The sequence below is a fragment of the Lepisosteus platostomus genome, chromosome 16 (genome assembly GCF_059453375.1).
Source record: "Lepisosteus platostomus isolate fLepPlt1 chromosome 16, fLepPlt1.hap1, whole genome shotgun sequence".
In the NCBI taxonomy this organism is placed as follows: Eukaryota; Metazoa; Chordata; class Actinopteri; order Semionotiformes; family Lepisosteidae; genus Lepisosteus; species Lepisosteus platostomus.
In genome coordinates, this window is record NC_142626.1 from 21802743 (window position 1) to 21824222 (window position 21480).

At 38.8% G+C, this 21480-nt stretch overlaps 1 long non-coding RNA gene, 1 pseudogene and 1 gene segment (V, D, J or C); all 3 read right to left on the reverse strand.

The window, feature by feature from the left end:
* Positions 1–21480, reverse strand: part of LOC148647025 (Ig kappa chain V-III region MOPC 63-like) — a 482291-nt gene that overhangs the window by 399941 nt on the left and 60870 nt on the right.
* Positions 1477–9337, reverse strand: LOC148647038 (uncharacterized). Its single transcript, XR_015927577.1, has 2 exons — positions 8999–9337; positions 1477–2284 (listed from the first exon to the last, which is right to left on the reverse strand). It is a non-coding gene; the product is annotated as an uncharacterized LOC148647038 (long non-coding RNA).
* On the reverse strand, positions 19836–21195 carry LOC148647039 (uncharacterized; annotated as a pseudogene).

Sequence of the window (21480 nt, forward strand, 5' to 3'; positions counted from 1 at the left end):
TCACATTGTGCCAAAAGTGACGTCCCGTGTGAAAGCCTTTGTGAAAACATTACAGTAGCTTTACTAGGAGATGTAAAGGTGTGTGTGGTGTGTGTAACTCACTCCAGTGATCCAAGTACACCTTTTCACTGCAGACATAGTCACTGCCAAATATTGGCTGCAGAGATCATATTGATTTTCATTACCCTGAAGAGTTCATCAAGGGTTTTAAGTGTTCCGTGCTCACATGTACAGAAGTTATCTTTATGTTGGTTTTAGTTTCTCTGAAGGCAGCTCTAAAACATTCTGTTTTAGGTCTGCCTGGGTAGCTACATTTTACAATTTGTACTTAAAGAAGCAAGGTATCTCAATTAAACTAAAGCATAATATGTGATGGGCAGTATGGAGGTAGAGTGGTAAGTATGCTGTCTTGTAACTACTGCTGCCCAGGGTTCAATTCCTGGAATACAGTCTTCATGGAGCTTGTGCATTTTCGCTGTGTTCACATGGGTTTCCTCTGGTTGCTCTGCATTCCACCAACAACACACTGATAAGTTAATTGATTTCTGGGAAAATTGGCACCGGTATGATTGTGTGCGTGTTTGTGAATGTCTGTGTGAGCCCAGTGCCGGACTAGCATCCTTTCCAGGGTGTATTCTTCCTTGATTCTGTTGCTTGCTGGGATAAGCTCCGGGTCCCCTGCGATCCTGTTTTAGATAAAGCAGTTAGAACATGAGTGAAAGAGTAATGAGTGATGCAATTAGGCTTCTATAACCCCTTTAATAAGGTATTTATTAAAAGGTTAATCTAAAGTAATGTAGGAGCATGGGTCAAAAACTGAATAAAGAACAGGATATAGTAAAAAAAGATTTAAGGATCATCAACTCTGATTTGAGTCAGCTGTGTCAAACACACCATTTTAGGTATAGTTAGCAAGCTAGTCAGATTTTAGAAACGAAAAGGCAAAGTATAGGAGCATTGGCAAGGAAATCATAAAAAAGCTTACTGGGAACACACTTTGTAAATTAAATTGAATGTCTAGAAATGCAAAGGGATAATTTTTCAGAGACACGTAATTTACAAATGAATGATTCTGAGCTGCAGGAAAGCAGTTTACTACAGATTCCAAAGACCAATTCTTCATTAAGGGAGTCAAAATTCATTCTCAGAACAACCAGAACTTCAACACCCAGGACAAGAGGACCCAGTGCAGGACTAAAAATATACTAACTACAGGCATATGAAAAAATGTGACTCTTGTGTACTCAGGAATTCAATGAACTATTCATGGTGAATACTGCATTGTTCTGTGCAACGTTATTATGATTACAGTATAACATTTTATAATTGTTTAAACATGTTGAACTACTGAATCTGCAAACCTGTTTCATTTCTTCTTAACTTCTTTCATCAATGGTTTTGAATACATCTGGGGACACTGTGGCTGGCTGTGAAAACTGTATGTTAATAATGTGTATCAATAGAAACACAGGGCAATTGTATTTCAAATCTCACGTTTTTTATTAATTGACAGCTTTAAGCAACATAGACTTGGAAATGTGAAGGAAAAAGATGTGTACTGTACATTGTATTATTAGTAGTACTAAAAGTAATTCTAAATAACAATGAAGATTCCGCAGCATACACTCAATGTTTAAGTGAGGATGTCTATATAATGTTTACAAAGAACATATAATTTTGCAGACAAATATGCTAGTTGAGCAAAGAATACTATCAATTATATTTGTTGAAAGATTGATTCTCCATTTTGATCTATTTGGTTTCGAAAATAACGAGGTGTTGCTGTAAATCTACTTTGTAGAGTGGTCATGCCCTTCTTCATCCACCCAGGGGCCTGCTCCTAACTTGTGGATCTTGATGCTGTGGTCGGCTGCTATAATGAAGGATTTTCCAGGAGTGACACTGTAGTTGAGCACAACGGTTTCCAGGCAAGTATTTCTGTCATGCTCATCTTCCACGAACACACAGGCATAGTCGACACCTTTCTCAGGAAACGGTAAGACTGTGTTGATGTCTAGTTGAGCGTATTGGTCCTTGAGATCAGACTTAAAAACTTTCTTGGTGTTGGACTCTCCACCGTCGTGTAGCACCATTTCTTCAAGTTCCTTCTTCTCCATTCCATAAAATATACGTACTGGCTTCCCAGTTGCATTTGCCACATGGAGTTTGGAGCTTGGTCTTGCAGATCTTAGGTTAATTATGACATCTCCACCAGCATTAACTAAAGATGCAGATGAAACTGAAGATACTCCAACTCCCATATTGTCTTTCTGCCAAAACTGTACTGAAATATAGAGACAGATATCAGTAAATAAATAAAAAATCCCAAGTTTAATTATATTTTCAACTTTCTTCATGTTTGTACAGAAGAACAATATATGGCACAGTCATTGTGGAGAAGAAACAGGAACCCATAGTTGTGAGAAAAAGTATGTGAACCCCTTGGAGCTATCGGTATTCCTACATTAATTTTTTGTAAAGTGTGCTAATTTTCATTAAGTCATAATAATAGATAAACACAATCTGATCAAATAAATAACACACAAACGATTATACCTTTTCTTGTCTATATTAAACACATTGTTTAAACATTTTCTGTCTATGTTAAAAAAAAGTATGCGAACCTCTCGGATAATGATCTCTATTAAAGGGGATAATTGGAGTCTGGAGTTCCCATCAATGAGATGACATTCAGGTGTGCGTTTGAGGTCTCCTGCCCTATACAAAATTCCATAATGTTTGGGTAACAACAGAATCTGCTCTTCATAACAAAGATATGTCTAAGTGAAACATGCCCAAATCAAAAGAGGTTTCAGAGGACCAGAAAGAAGAGAAGAAGAATTGTTGATGCTCATAAGGCTGAAAAGGGTTACAGAAGCATTTTAAAGACATTGGCCTCCATCAATTCACAGTAATGCGGATAGTGTACAAATAGAAGAAATTCAGTAGCACTGCTACTCTCCCTAGGAGGGGTTGTCCAACAAAAATCATCCATACAATCTCAAGGAGGTGACAAAAATAATAAATTCCAAATTGTATCAGCAAATTCTACAGGAGAATGTCAGGCCATCCATTTGTGATTTGAAGCTTAATAGAAGTTGGGTCATGTAGCAGGACGATGATCCTAAACACGGGAGTAAATCTACATATACTGTCTTAACTCAGGAAATGTTGCAGTTTGGAATGCCCAAGTCAGATATCTGATCCAACTGAAATGCTGTGGTATAACCTGAGGTAAGCCATTCATGCAAGACATCCCCAAAATACTGTACCAATTAATTGAAACACTGTAAAGAACAAGGGGCCAAAATATCTTTAAATCAATATACAGGACTACTCGATGTGCTCAATGTGCAACTACTGGAAACATTTGTTTGAGGTTATTAATGCTATTTAGTTATCATTTAGTTATCATCCAGGTGGTACACTTGTGGTGGTACAGGGGAGTCCACATTACCTGTAAAGCGCTTTGAGTGGAGTGTCCAGAAAGGCGCTATATAGGTTTAAGCAATTTATTTATTATTTCCTTGGCACTTCACACTGCCTTGGAGCATTTGGATGATAAAGACACATGCTAGAATTATATTCATTGATTACAGATCCATCTTTGACAGTATATCTCCATCCAGACTAGTCATCAAGCTTAATTATTGGGTCTCAGCACCTCTCTTTGCGGGAGGGTTCTAGATTTCCTGACAGGCAGACCGCAGACTTTGAGGGTGGCTGTAGAGATGGTTAGCAGTTCCTGGGTATCTTCATTACTAATGATTTAACTTGGTACCAACATGTAACTAGGGCTACAAAGAAGGCACAACAGTGCCTTTACTTCCTCAGACAATAGTTGAACTATTGAAAGTGTATCCACATTTGTTATTACAGTATGCTTTGACAGCAGCTCGTTGTCTGACCGACTTGGGACACAGGGGGTGCTCATGTCAACCCAGCCCATCATTGAAGTACAGATCCCCTCTATAAAGGACTTTTTACAACTCAGTGTCTCAGGAAGGCCGGGAGTATTGCTAAGGATTACAGTCATCCTGGTTTCTCATTTTTCTCTCCACTCCCCTCTGGTAAGCGTTATACTGAAGGAGTATAAAGGCATGTACCTCCAGATTCAGAGACAGCTTCTTCCCACAGCCTGACAGACTATCGAATTCTACCTCTACCACTGACTCACACTGATGTTATTTAACCTTATTGTGACAGCTGTGGTTCTGTGTTTAAGTTTAATGTTAGGTTAGTTTCTTTGTATTGGAGCATACAGATGCAGCCATTTAAAACAAGCAGGCGATACTGCATTATTTTGCGGTGCACTTGACGCAGTATACCGCAAGTTACGGTATTAATACTGTATATTCTCGCATAGAACCGCATGATACTGCAGGTAAAATAATAGTATCCGGAATTTCTGCAAGGTGGAGCTAATAAAGCTCACCCTCTCATGTTTGAGCTGTCACCATCAAAGTCTTTACCGAAGATATTACTAATAGTATTTATAATAAATGACCTTGGACAAGCTGTAAACTCAAAGTATTGCCCAGGTCCACATTCTTTTTTTTTATTGACTGTCTTTGTAAAAGTAACACCACAGCATTTCATTGATCCAATCATGCAAATTCACCATGCCTTTCACATGCTCAGAAAGATATTGATTTAGGAACATAAACATATTACTGTATGCAAAACTGTACTGTATACAGTATGTATATGTATATTTAATGTATTTACTGTGCCCGTTTAAGTATTGAATATTTATATGGAAATTTACCACTGAAGAAAAATCTTCTGAGCTGAGTAGCTGAGCATAAAAAGAATAGGAGCATAACCCGTGTGAAGACCATAAACTATATTAATTTTGGAACATAAACATACAGAATTGCAGTATGTAAACTGTATATGGCTGGTCTCGGTACTTTAAAGAAAAAATACTCACCAGTATTCCATTTCTCCCTAAACATTTTAAGCATCGAAGTCTTTAACTAACATGTGAAATAACATGTGTATAAAAAGTGGGAGTTTTAAGCTTTTCTGCGAGTACGCTCGATACCGGAGTCAACAAGCATACTTTTAGAATTTGATTAATAGGGAATATAATATGGAATCGCATATCTAAAGAAATTAATAACGATATAATTATATTCATGAACTGCAACACAATAGTACACGCTGTACAATGTCTGTTGATACTGTTTGTGTAGGGCTCTTTCACTCCTCCTCATGTGACCTTGTGGGTGGTGCTGTGGTCTATGTGCCTGACTGCTAAACTGACTTGTAAACCACAGGCTGGGTGTTCAAATCCAGCCGGCACCGTGACTTTTCTTTTAACAAACGTTTCTTTAAAAAAATAAAATAGCAATGTTATGGACAATTAATTTACTTTTTATATTTCTAAATATCACAACATGTTTGAATTTAAGTCATTTTTAATAACAATGAATAGTTGTAAATTGTAAATACGACATTTACATTGGCGTATTGAAAAATACATAATATAGCAAACACAAACGTGTTTTTAATAAAATGTTTTTAGTCATTCATAATCTAACTCGCATAACTCACATTCCCGAGTGCCCCCCATCCTGTCTAACAATTTTAGGAAGACTAAGGAAGTTGTCATCTGTTGTTGAAGCTCTATGAGCTCGGTAACTTTGAGACCACTTGTTATCCCAAGTTATTTGAATCACCACAATTCAAATAGAGAAAAAAGAGCTGACTGACAAGATTTAAGATGTGGCTGTCAATGTTAGATTAAAAAAAAACACATTGCCCAATGTTAGTTGCATTGCTTGAAAAATAATTTTATTTCGAGAGACTGGATAAGTAATTCAAGTGTTTTTTAACTTCCTGAAAACAAGTAATAATTTAACAATATGTGCAAATGTTTTATGATATGTCGCTGTTGTGAATGTCTGTAGAGTGTATCTTATTTGCCTGTCCTGACTGGTGGAGCTCATCTAGCTGTGTCTGGAGACACAGGCCAGGTAATCAGCCAGGGTATCGGCTTGTCCCCCCCTCTGTGTACAGTAGAGCCTCTTGTCCTGACTGGTGGAGCTCATACAGCTGTGTCTGGAGAGAATCCAGGGTATCAGCTTCAACCACACGGCTGGGCAACTTGTTCCCCCCTCCCGCCCCTCTCTGTGTACAGTAGAGCCTCCTGTCCTGACTGGTGGAGCTCATACAGCTGTGTCTGGGGAGAATCCAGGGTATCAGTTTATGAGCACTCTGTGATTCACTTAATTCTCTTTACATTAGGTTTTAAAGTCGTGCAATGTCTAAGCGGGAACACATCATTATATCTCATTTTTTATTTCTTTTTTATAATTAATAATCGTTTGCCCAGCCTAATAGTATAGTTTTTATTTTTTTTATTCTGTAAAGCACTTTGAGGAGCCACCTTTAAAGGCGCTATGTACAATAAAGTTCATTATTATTACTATTGTTAATTTGCTGGACAGAGAGGTGAACATTATTACGCAGAAGACAAAGGTAGCGATTTACGTTGCATTGTGCATTGTGCTGCTGTAATACAGGTTAAAATAATTAAAAGTCTAAACAGTATCAGCTTTATTTACGTCAAAATGCAATTTAGAGCTTTCTGGCAAGAGAAGACACCCAAACTAATAATGTAACATGCTACTGTTTGTGCATGAACATAGTTATACTGTAATTTCTTTAGATACACGATTCCATGTTTTTTTTTTAATCCCTGGCAGGACCGGGCGTCCATAAGAATCAAGTAATAGGTTTCATTGCGCTTTGACATATCGTCTTTAAATCAATTGCTGATTTAAAATTTGACAGTAAATGTTTATATTGTAACGCATACTGTACAGCCTCCATAAAAATCTAAAAGATCGTTTGCGCAACCTAAGAGGGGGGGTCTGCTTTCAGTGACAGATGACAATCCTCTATACACTCAAGTGAAAAATTAATAACGCCAATGTAAATGTCATTTTTACAATTTACAACTATTTATTGTTATTAAAAAATGACTTAAATTCGAACCTGTTGTGATATTTCGAAATATAAAAAGTCAATTAATTGTCCATAACATTGCTATTTTATGTTTTTAAAGAAACGTTTGTTAAAAGAAAAGTCATGGTAACATCTGGATTTGAACACCCAACCTGTGGTTTTCAAGTCAGGCACCTAGACCACAGTGCCACCAGAAATGTTGCATGTAGAGTGGTGAAACAGCCCTACACAGTATCAACAGACATCGTACAGTGTGTCCTATTGTGTTGTAGTACATGAATATAATTATATTGTTATTAATTTCTTTAGATACGCGATTCTATATTATATTCCCTATTAATCAAATTCTAAAAGTATGCTTGTTGACTCCGGTATCGAGCGTATTCGCAGAAAAGCTCAAAACTCCCACTTTTTATATATGTTATTTCACATGTTAGTTAAAGACTTCGATGCTTAAAATGTTTAGGGAGTGCTAAAGGGAGTTTCCATGAGTTATATGGAACATGTTAAATTTCACTGATAAAACTGTTCTCACAGGGCTTATCACAAACAATGATGAGTTTTTACGAAGGAATGAAGTAGTTGAATTAGTTGAAAAAAACCTAGAACTAAATTTCAGTAAAACCAAAAACTGGTGATGGACTTTAGGCGAGGCTAAGGAGCACTCTCACCACTAAATCAGTAATTCAGTGGTCAGACTGTAGAGGTGGTGGAGAATTTGAAGTTCCTTGACATCACCATCTTCCACACTCTAAATGGGAGGTCAACACGTCCATCAAGGTGAAGAAAGCTTAACAGAGGCTTTTCTTCCTGAGACAGTTAATGATTTTTGGAGTGTGGGGGATGGAAACACTTCAGCCCAAGAGAAGAAGCTGCTAGAGACTGTAGTGTATTTAAGATCCAAAACTGTAGGAGGCCACCTTCCCTCTGTGGACTTACTCTACCTCTCTAGACTGAAACACAAAGCTGTTAAGATCCTCTTTGACTCTTCCCACCCTCACCAGCCTCTGTTTACTTCTCTCCCCTCTGGTAGGTGGCTCAGGTCTATTAAGACAAGGAGCACTAGGTTCCGTAACAGCACCTACCCAGAGATTTTGAGGTGCATAAACTGTGAGCTTTAACTTTTTTAAGTGTTTGCACGGCTCATTGTTATTCTAGCAGGCCCCACTTTTACTTATTTTAGTACTGGTGTGTGTTTAAGATGGCGTGTGAATGATCTGGGTGGGTGAATTCTACAATCGTTTTTGTTGACATGTTGTTTATTTGTATTGTATGTCTTTAAAGGTATGAGGTGACCAAACCAAATTCTATGCAGCTGGTTGTTATGTCAAGAAAGCAAAGAAATCAACTGTTTTAGATGGGTAAAATGGCCAACTCTCATTTGTTACCTTTCTTAGGGGATTATGGCCTACTTTTGTATCTGTAATTTGTAATAATAAAATCTGTAAAAAATCTGTTTTTAGAAAACAAAAAAAATTGAAAATGATAGAAAATATAAATAACCATGTCATGAAAAGTGAAAATGAGACATTTAAGGTTTACGACGATGAGAACACTTTTTCTTCACATCTACACACATAAGAGAATATCAAATTTAGTGACAACACAAAAGATACAGAATGCAAGCATGCATTGTCAACATTGTCTGTACTATATGCTGGATATAGACTTTGGATACAGATAGACTTTTATTTGGAACATGAGCATAGAATCTCTGAAAACTGATGAAGAAATAATCCTTTCTGATGACTACTCTTGTCCTTTTTGTTGCTACAATCTCATGTTTTTCCTCAGTTGTTAGAGGATTATACAGTATTATTTGAGACACTTGTCTGAACACATTGAGTCTTCATTAAGAATCCTCTGTCTTATTCCATCTTAAAACAAAATACATTGTACAGGTAATTCATAAGTTTCACAAATGCTGAATGCACAAATGCATAAATTTCACAAAACAAATGAAGTCAGTATTAATAATGCTGACAATTATCCTGAAACACAGAACACATTAGGGTATTGGTACCTGTGCTGGATGGAAGGTTGTTCAGGAGCAGGAGTCTGACACCTGGAAAATCAAGATACTGTGGGATTGCTGTTTGCTGTTCTTTGAAGCGTGAGATGTCTTCTGCTTAGAGTCACTCAAGGTTTCCTTTTGCTAAAATGTTCCAAAACAGTTCATTTATGTTTCAGACAAGAAAGGTTCGGCCTCTGTCCAAACTGATTGGTTTTTTGAATGAATGCACATGATCTAAACTTCCTACTCATTGCTGTAGATGTTTGCCACCTAAGGGGGTGTGATTTAATTCTTTAGAAATTATGCAAAAAAAGGAATTTGACAGAGTTTCATAATATTTGTGTGTTCTATGCAATGCCTTATAAAGTTTTTTTTTTAGTGAGCTACTCTATTTTTATTAATATAGACAAAAGAGCCAAAAAATATTCATAATTGGACAAAACTGTATAATAGACAGTTATCTATGAGTCTGATAATCAAATTATGTTGTATTATGTTGTATAATAATGTAATGTTGCCATAGCCAAAATGTAAATGTAGTGGCTCTCTGAAGGCACCAGTTCTGTAGGGTTTGGGCATTTACTGGGACAATTATTAATTGTAGCAGTAAATCACAAAATTGATTCTTTTGATGGCTTTAGAATCCAACCATGCGACATAACTCAAACAACGCACACACACAGGTACTAATACACGAGGATACATTTATTAATACATAGAATATGCATATAAACCTAACAGATCTTATCGAGAGGGTTATCAGAAAACAAAAGGTATATATTCAATCAGTTACAAAGTGTTACACATATCAAGAGGACATACGTTCAGTATATCATTCATTTAGACCGTTTCATAAATGAACTTGGTTATAACTTCTACATTAGATACTCAAAACAAGTACATAACTCTTAGGAATTAAATTGATATCAACTGGTTGGGATAACAATTGAATTCTCGAGCTGTAATGCATTGAAGTTGAATACTCATCCAATTTCTGGGGATTCAGATCTCCTGCGGGCACAAAGAAACAGTTGCAGGCTTGATGCTGTCCAATCTGCGCTCTCTGGCTCAGTGCCAGGCTGTGCTGTGCGGCTTGCGACGGTGCACTGCTGATGCTCACTGACCGGCTAGTAAGTGTTGGCTTTAACTAGCAAAGTTTGTGCACAGGAGAAAAGATGACTGTGGGTCCCAGCAAGTCAGGAAGAGGACCGGTTCGTTCCTGATGAAGAGCTAGTTCTGAATAGTGATTCAGCTGTCCACAGTTCTGACCTGTTCACGAGGCCTGCTGCTGGTGCTAACCTCGGGTGGATCCTCTGGTTACTCTCTGGCAACCTCCGCTCTAGACTCTTAGAACAACGGAAAGTTCTGGCACTCGGACACACTGGCCGTTCCGTGGTTGTCCGGGCTGAGTCTCAGGATGGTCAGGAGGCGCGCTGCGAGAATGTCCTGCCCTTGGGAGCCTTCTGCTCCTGGGCCGTCCTGCCCTGGAATTCTCCTTTGAATTCCCTTTAGAATAGTCCACAGAATCCTCCACTGAATCTCTTCTGAATCTCTCAGGCTCTCTGTGTTGCCTGTTTTTACCTGGAGGAACTTCAGCTCGTTGATTGGCTGAAAGTTCCATGGGCATCAGAGTCCCACGTGGGTTACTCGGCCCTACCAGTCCCTGATTGGTTAATCAAGGTGAGATATGAGTCACTTACTCCTGACAATTAGGAATGCAGTCCAGATGTCCATCTGGCACTCCCTAGACAGATAGGCGCCAATTGATGACCATTGATCATGATAGCCAGGCTTAGCTAAGTGCATCCCCCTTTGGGAGCTGTCCTAGGAAACCTTATCAAAGGAACCTTAAATCAGCCTGCATGAATAGTTTCTCTGTGGCTGCACCACAGAGATGAACAGAGAGATGTGGCCTAATTTGGGAAAGCTCCGAAACACTTAATTCTTTCTTATTAATAAGCCTCGCCGCTACAATAACATTGTACATAAATATTTTAAACCACTTTTTTGTCTTAGATCCTTCTTTAATTGTTATTTTTCCAATCACTGCTTCCAGGTTTGATGACTCACATTTGAAAACACCCATTTTAGGAATAGCTTGAGAGTCTGCATTTGTGTGACTTTCTGCAATTGAATGCATTTTTATTAAAATTAATACACAACTGTTTGCTACTTTACAAAATTACTCATATTTTAAAGCATCTTACTGTAAGTTGTCTGTAGCTAGGCAACTTCTATGTGATATTATTTTCATTTTGTAAGCTAATGCATGTTTACAAATACTTAGAATTAGATGATGTTGCCAGATAGTCTGTGATGTAGCCAGTCACAGTCTTTAGTTAATTGTTTTCCACTTCCTAGTCCAATACCATGAGCAGGAGGAAACCAATACCAACAAATCCTAAATGTTTTTGTTGTTGGATCTGCTGTTTGTCTTTTGACTGAGCGATATTGAAGGTACAATATAAGCTACATCTCCCTACAGTTAAATATAATTATTTCTAATGGCAAATGTGATATTATAATGCAGAATCATGCATTATTTCCCACCCTTTCCATCCAATATAATGACATGCTGTATATTCCAAGAGGCTTTACAAACATAACAAATGCTATTGGTTTACTTCTTTTGTCATGTCTCTAGGGATATCCTGAAACATTCTTAAACTATATTCTAATACCATAGCCATTTATAAAAAAACATGTTAGACATAAAAGTTCAGAGAGGGGGAGAAATTGTAATTACTTATACGACTGCTATGTTAATCTTTTAATGTCTGATTAAGTTTGGTTTGATATTTCATCTAATTTTTAATCTCCTCCTTCATTGAATTTTTGTTTAAACTTATCATAAGAAACCTCTCTAGGACTGGCAGTTGTGAAATAAAACACTAAAAATAGTAAATCACTTATTCTTTCTATTTTTTATTATTTATTTTATATTTTTGAAAGGCTGAGAAAACCATTCCATAAACATTCATGGAGATTTTTAAAATTTGTTTCGTCACTCTCAAATGTTTATCTAAGGTAGAAGATCATTTAGATTACACCTACTATAGAAAGAGAAATTTACATTTAGCGTGCCAAAACTGGAGAAATTCTCAAATGCATCTGTTGTTTTTTGTTCCTGTTTTTGTTCTGGATATTTCTTTCTAATGTGTGTGGTGAGAAAGACATATAAAACAATCAGAAGGTTCAGACAGGATTGCCAAGGGGTTCCCTTGAATTCAAGAACCTAACCAGGCCTGTACTGTGTATACTTTCCCAAAGAATTCAACATGTTCTTACAAATGGGGGGTTACGCAAATAGTGAAGATCAGGAATACACAAGTGGTTTAGTCAATAAGTAAAATAAATATTCATAACCTCCAACTTGTAAGTGATTTCCCCAGAATATACCCGAGTGGTAGATATGATTAAAGGCACGTGAATTCTTTATTCTCTGACACAGCTTGGTGAAACTAGTAATAATCCAGGCACAATAATCCAGGAATAAACCTATTACATAATCCAGGCACACTTGGTTAAACAAATGTTCATTAATAATGACAAGATAAACACTATGCTACAGGCAACAAAACAAACACAAAAGTCACTCTATGTTTGCAGTATTTACAGACAAGGTGTTTCAGAGGCATAACACCCTAATCACGCAGAAAACCCCAGACTGCTTCTAAATATTGACCTCTTGAATTATGCCCACAGAGGCCACAATTAGAGATAAACAGCCTTCTTAATAAATGCAATATACAACCTACATTTAAATCTCTCTCTGCAAACAGGGATGCCACATAATAAATGAGAGCCTACCACTAATGTGCAGCATCCACCCAGCTTTAAGCAGCAAAGTCCAGTTTTCTGCAGGCGCACAAAGGGACAGGTTTTACTGCTTCCTTTTAAGCACTTGTACAAGGCCCACATTTTTTTCCAGTGCTCCTTTGCCAAGGAGAAGCTGCACCTAGCTATGTCATGGTTTATTCTTCCTCTGGGGTTCACAAGGATCCTCTCCACCAGCTCCCTCACCCTCCACTCAGGATGAGATTGTTCCTCACATTCCACAGTCCTTGTTTGTGAAGGACACATGCAGCCCCAGCAGGTATTGTGTGCCTCTGTCCAATCCAGTCAGTGCCAGCCCCAGCAGGATGACTTGTACCGTATCATCATTCCCGTTCCCAGGATTTGCACGGTATCGTCTATTCTGTACCACACTACCTTGGTGAAGGGGAACGTCCACAACACAATTTCCTATGTCTCCTCGATGAAACATGCGTCCGGGGAAGTGTGGGGAAGCCTCTATAGGACCTCTCTGGTCACCAATCTCTGGTGAAAGGCCTTTCAGTTGAGGTTCTTCAGCCCGTTGTCTAGTTCTTTGGATTGAGTCTTTGCCCAGGTCTTCTTTTAGTGTCATCAGCCTCTTTCCAGCAACCAGCTGTACACTCACCTCCTTGACAGCATGAGTGTAGGTCCTGATTGGTTTTCCCGCTTCAGTCCAATGTTTGATCACTGAATCTGATACCTCATCGGGAAGGAAGAGCCACAATGTAAAAAAGTATCAGGTTCTGCAGTGCCTGACAGAGTTTGCAGGAGAAGATCCAGTTTCTTGTGACATTCTCATACAGATGAACTTGAAGATCATTCTTTGCTGTGCTCATCTGAGTCTGGCCAGCAACAGGTACAACACAGTCAGGTAAGCTAATGACAGCAGGAGGTATGCTTTCAATATCTTTGCTTTCCCTTTGAGGGTTGTTGATGACATTTTCCACAGACGCAGTTTATGGCTACGCGTTCACCTTGCTGATCCTCTCTGGCCATATGGCCCATTGTCCTGACTCTGAAAGGAAAACCCTGGTATCTCATTGGGCTCCATGCAGAGCTTGAGACCTTCCAGCACTGTGTTCCTGTCCCTCCAGGGACCTTGTTTTTTTAATGATTTAACTTTTAGCCCATTGACTGTGCTGCCCACTACATTGGGGCCAGTAGGGGGCACTCACCCTGTGATCTGTGTGGTTCCTAATGCCCCAGTATAGTGACAAGGACACTATACTGTATAAAGGCACCATCCTTAAGATGAGACATAAAACCCTGGTGTCCTGGCCAAATTTCCCATTGGCCCTTACCAATCATGGCCTCCTAATAATCCCCATCTATGAATTGGCTTCATCACTCTGTTCTCCTCCCCACTGAGAGCTGATGTGTGGTGAGCGTTCTGGCGCACTATGGCTGCCTTCACATCATCCAGGTGGGGCTGCACATTGGTGGTGGTGGAAGAGAGTCCCCATTACCTGTAAAACGCTTTGAGTGGAGTGCCCAGAAAAGCGCAATTATTAGCAGCTGACACTTTCTCCAAATCTGAAGCATTCCACACTCTATACATGTAGATGTAGTTTAATCTGTTGAAGGCTTTTTCCTGGTCCAGGCTTGCAGTCAGTTTGGGCACAGGTGAGGGCATCTCAGATGTTCTGGAGGTTCCAGCTTCTTTGACATTTTCCAGATAAATTGGCTCACAGTTCAAAAGGCATCATCACTTGGATGATGCCACAGAAGTCAGAGTGCACCAATACAGTCACACATCAGCTATCAGCAGGGAGGAGAGCAGAGTAATGAAGCCAATTCACAGATGGAGTTTAAGAGGCCAAGAGTGCTAAAAGCCAGGGAGAAATTTGGCCAGGACACCCAGGTAACATCCCTACTCTTTTTGTGAATAATCCTGGCATTTTTAATGACATCCAAAGGATGGCACCTTTATTTTACAGTACAGTGTCCCCATTGCTATACTGGGGTATTAGGACCCACACAGACCGCAGGGTGAGCAGTACTACTACCACCCCCTACTGGCACCACTTGCTGCAGCAACCTTATGCAGGTACTGAGTTTCATGGTGATATAGCTGCTGGCTATAAAAACTTTTTAGTTAAGGAAGGACCTCTATGTTATACTACTTTGTCAGTAGAATGATAAATGCCAGTTTACAAAGCCGAACAGTTTCTAAAGAAGTGCAGTTACAGGCTGTTTTTTTTTTGTAATCACTGAAGGATTGCAATCATTTTTATATACTCAATTATGTTGGCTTACGAAAAAAAATGCTTGTGATAAACAAGTTTTTGTAAACTTTGACAAAATAGGATGTGGAAACTGCTGACAGTTACGAGTTGCTTAATGACCAGCATATTTGTTTAGATTTACTCTAGCCGCAGGATGAAGACATATATCAAATAAGCTAAAATGAGGAAGTAGCTACAGACCTTTGCTTTTGTGCCACTTGGTTGTTACACACTACAAAAAAGAGCCTTGTCAGAGGTTCAGCCGAGCTATTGCACCACTGCATTGTGTCTTTAATTAAGTGCAGAAATAAAGACCTATGATTGTTTCACCTCTGTATAATAATAACTTTATTTATACAGCACTTTTCCAGCTCTACAGCACAAAGTGTTTTACACAAGAACACAACAAAAAAAGAAAGAGTAAAAGAAAAAAATAATTTAAAGTATAAAACAGAAACGGCAAACAAACAGCAGATGCATTTTATTGTCTTTCTTCAAAAGACAATTTCTCAAGTTATGGCACACTTAGGATATACATTTTTTTTCTAGGTCTTCTGTAATACATCTTCTACCTTGGATAAAGATTTGAGAGTGACCAAACAGATATAAAAAATCTGCACGAACTTTTATGGAATGGTTTTCTCAACCTTCCAAAAATGTAAAATATGACGCTTTCATCTTAGGTGTTTTCATTCCTCATGAAATCTTGCTGGTAACCAGTGTAGCAAGGCCAGGACTGGAGTGATGTGGGATGTTCTTTTGCTCCTTGACAGTAACCTGGCTGCTGTGTTTTGCACAACCTGGCGTCAACCCAGAACTTGATTGCTGAAGTAATAGTCTTATTACTAGTTGGGATCTCATTTTAGCAGTATTCCTTACCCTGATGTAGCAGACCTGAGCTAGTGTTTGTTTTTCATATGAATTAAAGTTAAGATGAGAATCCATAATCACACCAAGATTCCTCAAAACTGGTCTATTATCAGGGATAGAAGCACTTAGCATGGACTTAACATGATCTGAGATGTGCTTGTGCCCTTTGATCGTGACCTCTGTTTTATAGTAATTGAGTAGGAGAAAATTTTGGGACATCTACCTTTGTAGGACTGCCTATCCGCTAAAATCATTCAGATCGAAAGAAAGATATTACTGAGTATCATCAGTATAATATTGTAAGGAAATATTAGGTTTAAGAATAATGTGGCCCAGAGGAAACATAAGGAAACACACAACTGCCAACAGAAAGTAAGGACCTCATTACAGACAAATAACATAAAAATTATTTCAAAGCTTTACCAGAAATGCCTACTCATCCTTCGAGGCTCTTAATTAGAATGACATGATTAACTGTCAAAAGCAACAACAAGATCTAACAGAACAATTTACAATTATCTGCATTTACCAATACATCATTTGCAACCTTAAGCAGGGCAGTTTCAGTGCTGTGAAAAGCCAGAAAACCAGACTAACAGCATTCAAACAAGCCATTACAGAGTAGCACAGCCAAACATTTGATACCCACCACCTTTCCAGAATCAGAAATAAAAGTGAGTGTTAAAATAGGTCTATAATTACTAAACTAAGCCATATCTAAATTTGGTTTCTTCAAGAGAAACTGCACAATAGTGCATTTAAAATACATTTTAAATACAGCCACAGTGTGAAACAGCCCCAAAAGAATTAATTACAGAGACAGTTTGCGCAGGCACAACATCACGAGAAACAGCTGTGGTGAACTTATGTCAAAGAGACTCTTTGATCAACAAAAATGATAAAAATTTGACATATTCAGCCACAAAGACAACAGAACATACACTTGGGGTAGAATTTAAAATACTCTTAATATTGCCCAAAGGAAATATAGGATTATGTTGATTAGCAGAAAACAATTCAGGACATTTCTTACTTCTTGCAATTTTGACCTCTTCATTGAAGGTTTTTAAAAGTTTCTTCTAGTTTAAGCAGTGAACTGCTAATCTAGTGGCCTTCCATTTTTGCTCACACTGTCTGCATTACCCTTTCATATTGCATAAATTGTCAAGGGCATTTTTAGCAGAGTAATTTTTACTAAAAGTTCTAATAGGAGCTACCTAATTAGAGTTAACAAGGATGAGCTGTTAAAACTGTTAACTAATTCTACAAAGTCAGAAGACTGTGAAATTTCTGCAACACGTTTTCAAAGCAAAAAGACAGCAGAAATTAGGCAGTGATGTGTGCATTAATGACACAAGACTGATAAGAGTTAGTCCTCTTATTATCTACTGAAGGGGAACTGTATGCAAAACAATACACTAACACGGTCAGAGATACCAATATCATTCAATTCCAGACTGTGTAGCTGCAGCCCCAGGATAGTAAACCAGGTCCAGAGTAACACCATTCACATGCATCAACCCGAAACATGTTGTAATAATTAAAGGACCCAGTGAGATTTAAAAACTCAATAGTAAGGGGATCTGATTGATTATCAAAGTGAATATTAAAATCATCAGAACAACTGATTCTATCACACTTTATTACAAGTGAGGAAATTAGATCTGAGAGCTCTAAGAAAAACTATTTCTTATTAATTATATTATTATATTTTGGAGGGTAAAAGTAGAGGCTTCAAATGAGAAAAAAATCCCCATTTGAATTGGACCGCAGTTAAAATGTAAGAACTAATCCCCCAAAAGGAAACATTTTCTCTCAGTTTACTCAGAAAATTATAGTGTGGGGGGAAGCCTTAAATGATGGCCATTCTCATCCTTCTTTAACCAAGATTTAGTTTAAAATAAGTAATAAATAATCAACAATAAAGATGTTTGAACAGTGACAGTGGATGACGATCTACAGTTAATAGCAATCAGATTACTCAGAATTGCACCAGTGCGTGTTGTTCTTGTGCTTTCTAAGAACTGACACAACAGCAACTCTGTTTTGAGCAAGGGAAAGTGAGACTGAGGGAACTTGTTGAGAAACTAGCCAAACATACAGTATTGCACTTTTCTTCAAAATTCTTAGACTGCCTTTTTGAGCCCTACTGAGAACAATTTCTGTCTTTCCCAGAAAGTATCCCAGTTATTCCCAAAAAGTTATAAAGAAAAGCCTGCTAAATGTCTCACATCCATGATTAAAAACTGGAATAGGACCAGACAACATAAACTTCTGTCCAAACTGCTTCAGTCTGACACACAAATACTGCTTCGCTGTTTCCAGTTCCCGCAATATAGTGTCTTGTGTGCTGCAATGATTATTGACTGTTGATACGCTATATTCTGTGAGCATGGAGTCCAAATGTGCTTCAAAATCTTTAACACTTTAACACTGGCACCAGGAAAACATTACTCTGATCATGATTTCATGTGTGATACAGTCGCCAACAATTAAAATCCTTGGGACGAGATGAGATAGAGCCAAAATTATCTGTGAAGATGGTGAACCTGTTTGAAATTTGTACTTTCGAGGAGACTGGAAGCGAGCATTGCTGAGCTGAATCCACAACAGTGGATTAGTAATCCAGATGTCGGCGAAGGGGGTGCATGTGGTACAGCATGGCAACAAACACTCTGACTGAGCAAGGGACACTTTTTAATGGCAGATCAAGGTCTTCTTCCGACTGTTTGATATCCTGCAATTTTTATATCCTTTCCTCTAGCATAGAGATTTTGTGGAGGAGCTCCTTAATAAGAGTGCATTTCTCATACTAAAACTTATGTCTGAACTCACCTGCCTTGGCGAAAAGAAACAAACTGCAGTATACACACGGGATAAGATTCTCCTTGCTTGTAGGAAATAAACAAATGAGGTTTTTGAATGCAGGTTTGCCATTTCTTTCGCAGTCTCCTGAAGAGGGTTAACTTCACCTGTCTACCTTCATCACTTCTGGATGCAGAAATATGACTGTAACATGTGAAGAATGAGTCTCTATTACAAAATTCTATTTTCAACGTTTAACAATTAGTTCTTAGACATATGTTTTGAAAATGCATCGGCATTGTGTACCAAAATAATTTGAGTTGATAAAATTTTATTTCCTAAACAAAGTCATGTCATGTCATTTGCCAAAACGCTTTGTACCATACAGTACAAGTTGGCTGTTTGACCCATCTAAAATAGTTGATGTCTTTGCTTTCTTGCCATAAAAACCAGCTGCATGGAATTTAGTTTGGTCAGCTCATACAATACCTTTAAAGACATACAATACAAATAAACAACATGTCAACAAAGACGATAGTAGACCACAGCATCAAGATCCACAAGTTAGGAGCAGGCCCCTGGGTGGATGAAGAAGGGAATGACCACACTACAAAGTAGATTTACAGCAACACCTGGTGATTTTTAATACCAAATAGATAAAAATGGAGAATCTATTCTTTCAAGAAATACAGTAAAATTGATATAATTCCTTGCTTAATTAGCATTTGTGGCACCTTTCTGCACCATTATAGATTCTTTGTAAACATTATCAAAGATATCCTTACTCAAACATTGGGTATTTCCTGAGGGATCCTCATTGTTTGTACTACTAATAAGTAGTTCAGGTGATTTGCTGCGTCAGCATGCGTAGGCTGCAAAGGAACAAGTAATAGGTTTATTCCATGCTGAAAAGAGAAGAAAGAAAACACAACGTTTTGGCCCTGGAGCCTTCTTCAGGTGTGAGAAAGACAGGGCAGTAAGCAAAGGAAATGTAGCATAGAAGAACAAAAGCTGGGAGAGAGGAGGAGCGAGAGGCGGGAGCAGGGTACAGAAAGAGGCCAATCAAGAGGTGTGAAGTCAGAATAGGTGTAGAGAGGTGTGAAATGAAACCTACAATGAACAGAGAGAATTTAGAAGAAAAGTAGTCTGTTGTTGAGAGAATGGGGAAGGTGTGATCCTAGCTGCAGGAAAACTTTCGTTTCTGTAGTTTTTCTGATGTATGAGTTAGGAAATCCATCGCTGAGAACACTGATGGAGAGATTAGTGTGATCATCGCCGTCAGAGGTGAAATGAGAAACGATGGGCTTAGAGAAATCTTTAATCTTCACAGCCCTAATGTGTTCTCTGAAGCAGTCTCTGAGTCTCCTTCCTGTTTCTCCAATGTAGATGGCTGGGCATTTACTGAAAGAGATACAGTAAATAAGGTTGCTGGAGGTACAAGATGCCATCTGAGTGATCTGGAATTGTCCTGAGGGGCTTTGAATGAGTGTGGTGTTAGATATGTACTTGCAGTTGATACAGTAAGCTCTGTTGCAAGGGAAAGTGCCTGGTGTGGATGGTTGCTGAGGGCGGTCAAGAGAGCTGAGAACAAGAAGGTTATGCAGATTAGGTGGTCAGCAAAAAGAGATGATGGGGCAGTCAGAAAAGAGGGCCCTAATGGAGGGATCATCCTGTAGTATGGAAAAGTTGTCATTAATAGTCCTGGGGATAGGAAGTGTGTTGGGGTGGTAGGGAAGCACCAAAGGAATGCGGTTGTTACGGTGGGAGTTCCTGATTGAGTTGATGGTCTGAGGGGTGTTTTTGGCTCCGACAAGGGGCCTGTCAATAACACTGCTGGGGTATCCTCTGTTGATTAAAAAAGAGTACATTGTGAGGGCTTGGTTCTGGAAATCGATGCCGTCGCTGCAAAATCGTCGTAGCCAAAGGAACTGTGAAAAAGGGAGAGAATTTTTAGTGTGTTCAGGGTGCAATGAGCTACTGTATACAGGAGATAGCTGTGTGAATCCGTGGGTTTGTAATAGACCGAAGTAGAGAGTCGGGGGTAGTTAATGGAGAAGGTGATGTCTAGAAATGGAAGAGTAGTGGAAGATATGTTAACTGTATATTTGACGGAAGGGTGGAAGTTAGTGAAGTGATGCAGAAAGTACTTAAGGTGGTCATTAGAGCATGTGGCGGCACCGGCACAATCATCAATGTATCGCTTGTAGAGGTCAGGGACATAGCCAGTGTAGGAAGCGAAGAAGCGTTCTTCCACCCAGCTGACAAAAATATTAGCATAGCTGGGTCCCATTCTGGTGCCCATGGCAACTCCACTAACCTGTTGGTAAAAAGGTTATTGAATGAGAAAGCATTTAGTGTGAGAACCAATTCTGCAAGGCATACCAGGGTGTGGGTGGATGGATCAAGCACTGTGCGTTTGTCCAGCGTGTGCTTGAGTGCTATAAGGCCGTCATTATGGGGAATGATTGTGTAAAGAGATGTGATGTCCATGGTAAAAATGTAGCATTCGGGGCCCTGAAATTGGAAAGCATTAAAAAGTTGAAGCGCGTGGTTGGTGTCCTTGATGTATGAGGGAAGATGTTCAACCAGCGGTCTCATAAGGCTGTCGAGAAAGGCCGAGATATAAGTAGTCAGACAGTTGCATGCGGATACGATGGGGGTGTCCAGGGGTGTCCAGTTTGTGGATTTTGGGGAGGAGGTAAAATTGAGATACCTGCGGATGTTCAATGATGTGCCAATTCGCCTCCTGGGGGAGCTCCTTACTGCTGATAAGAA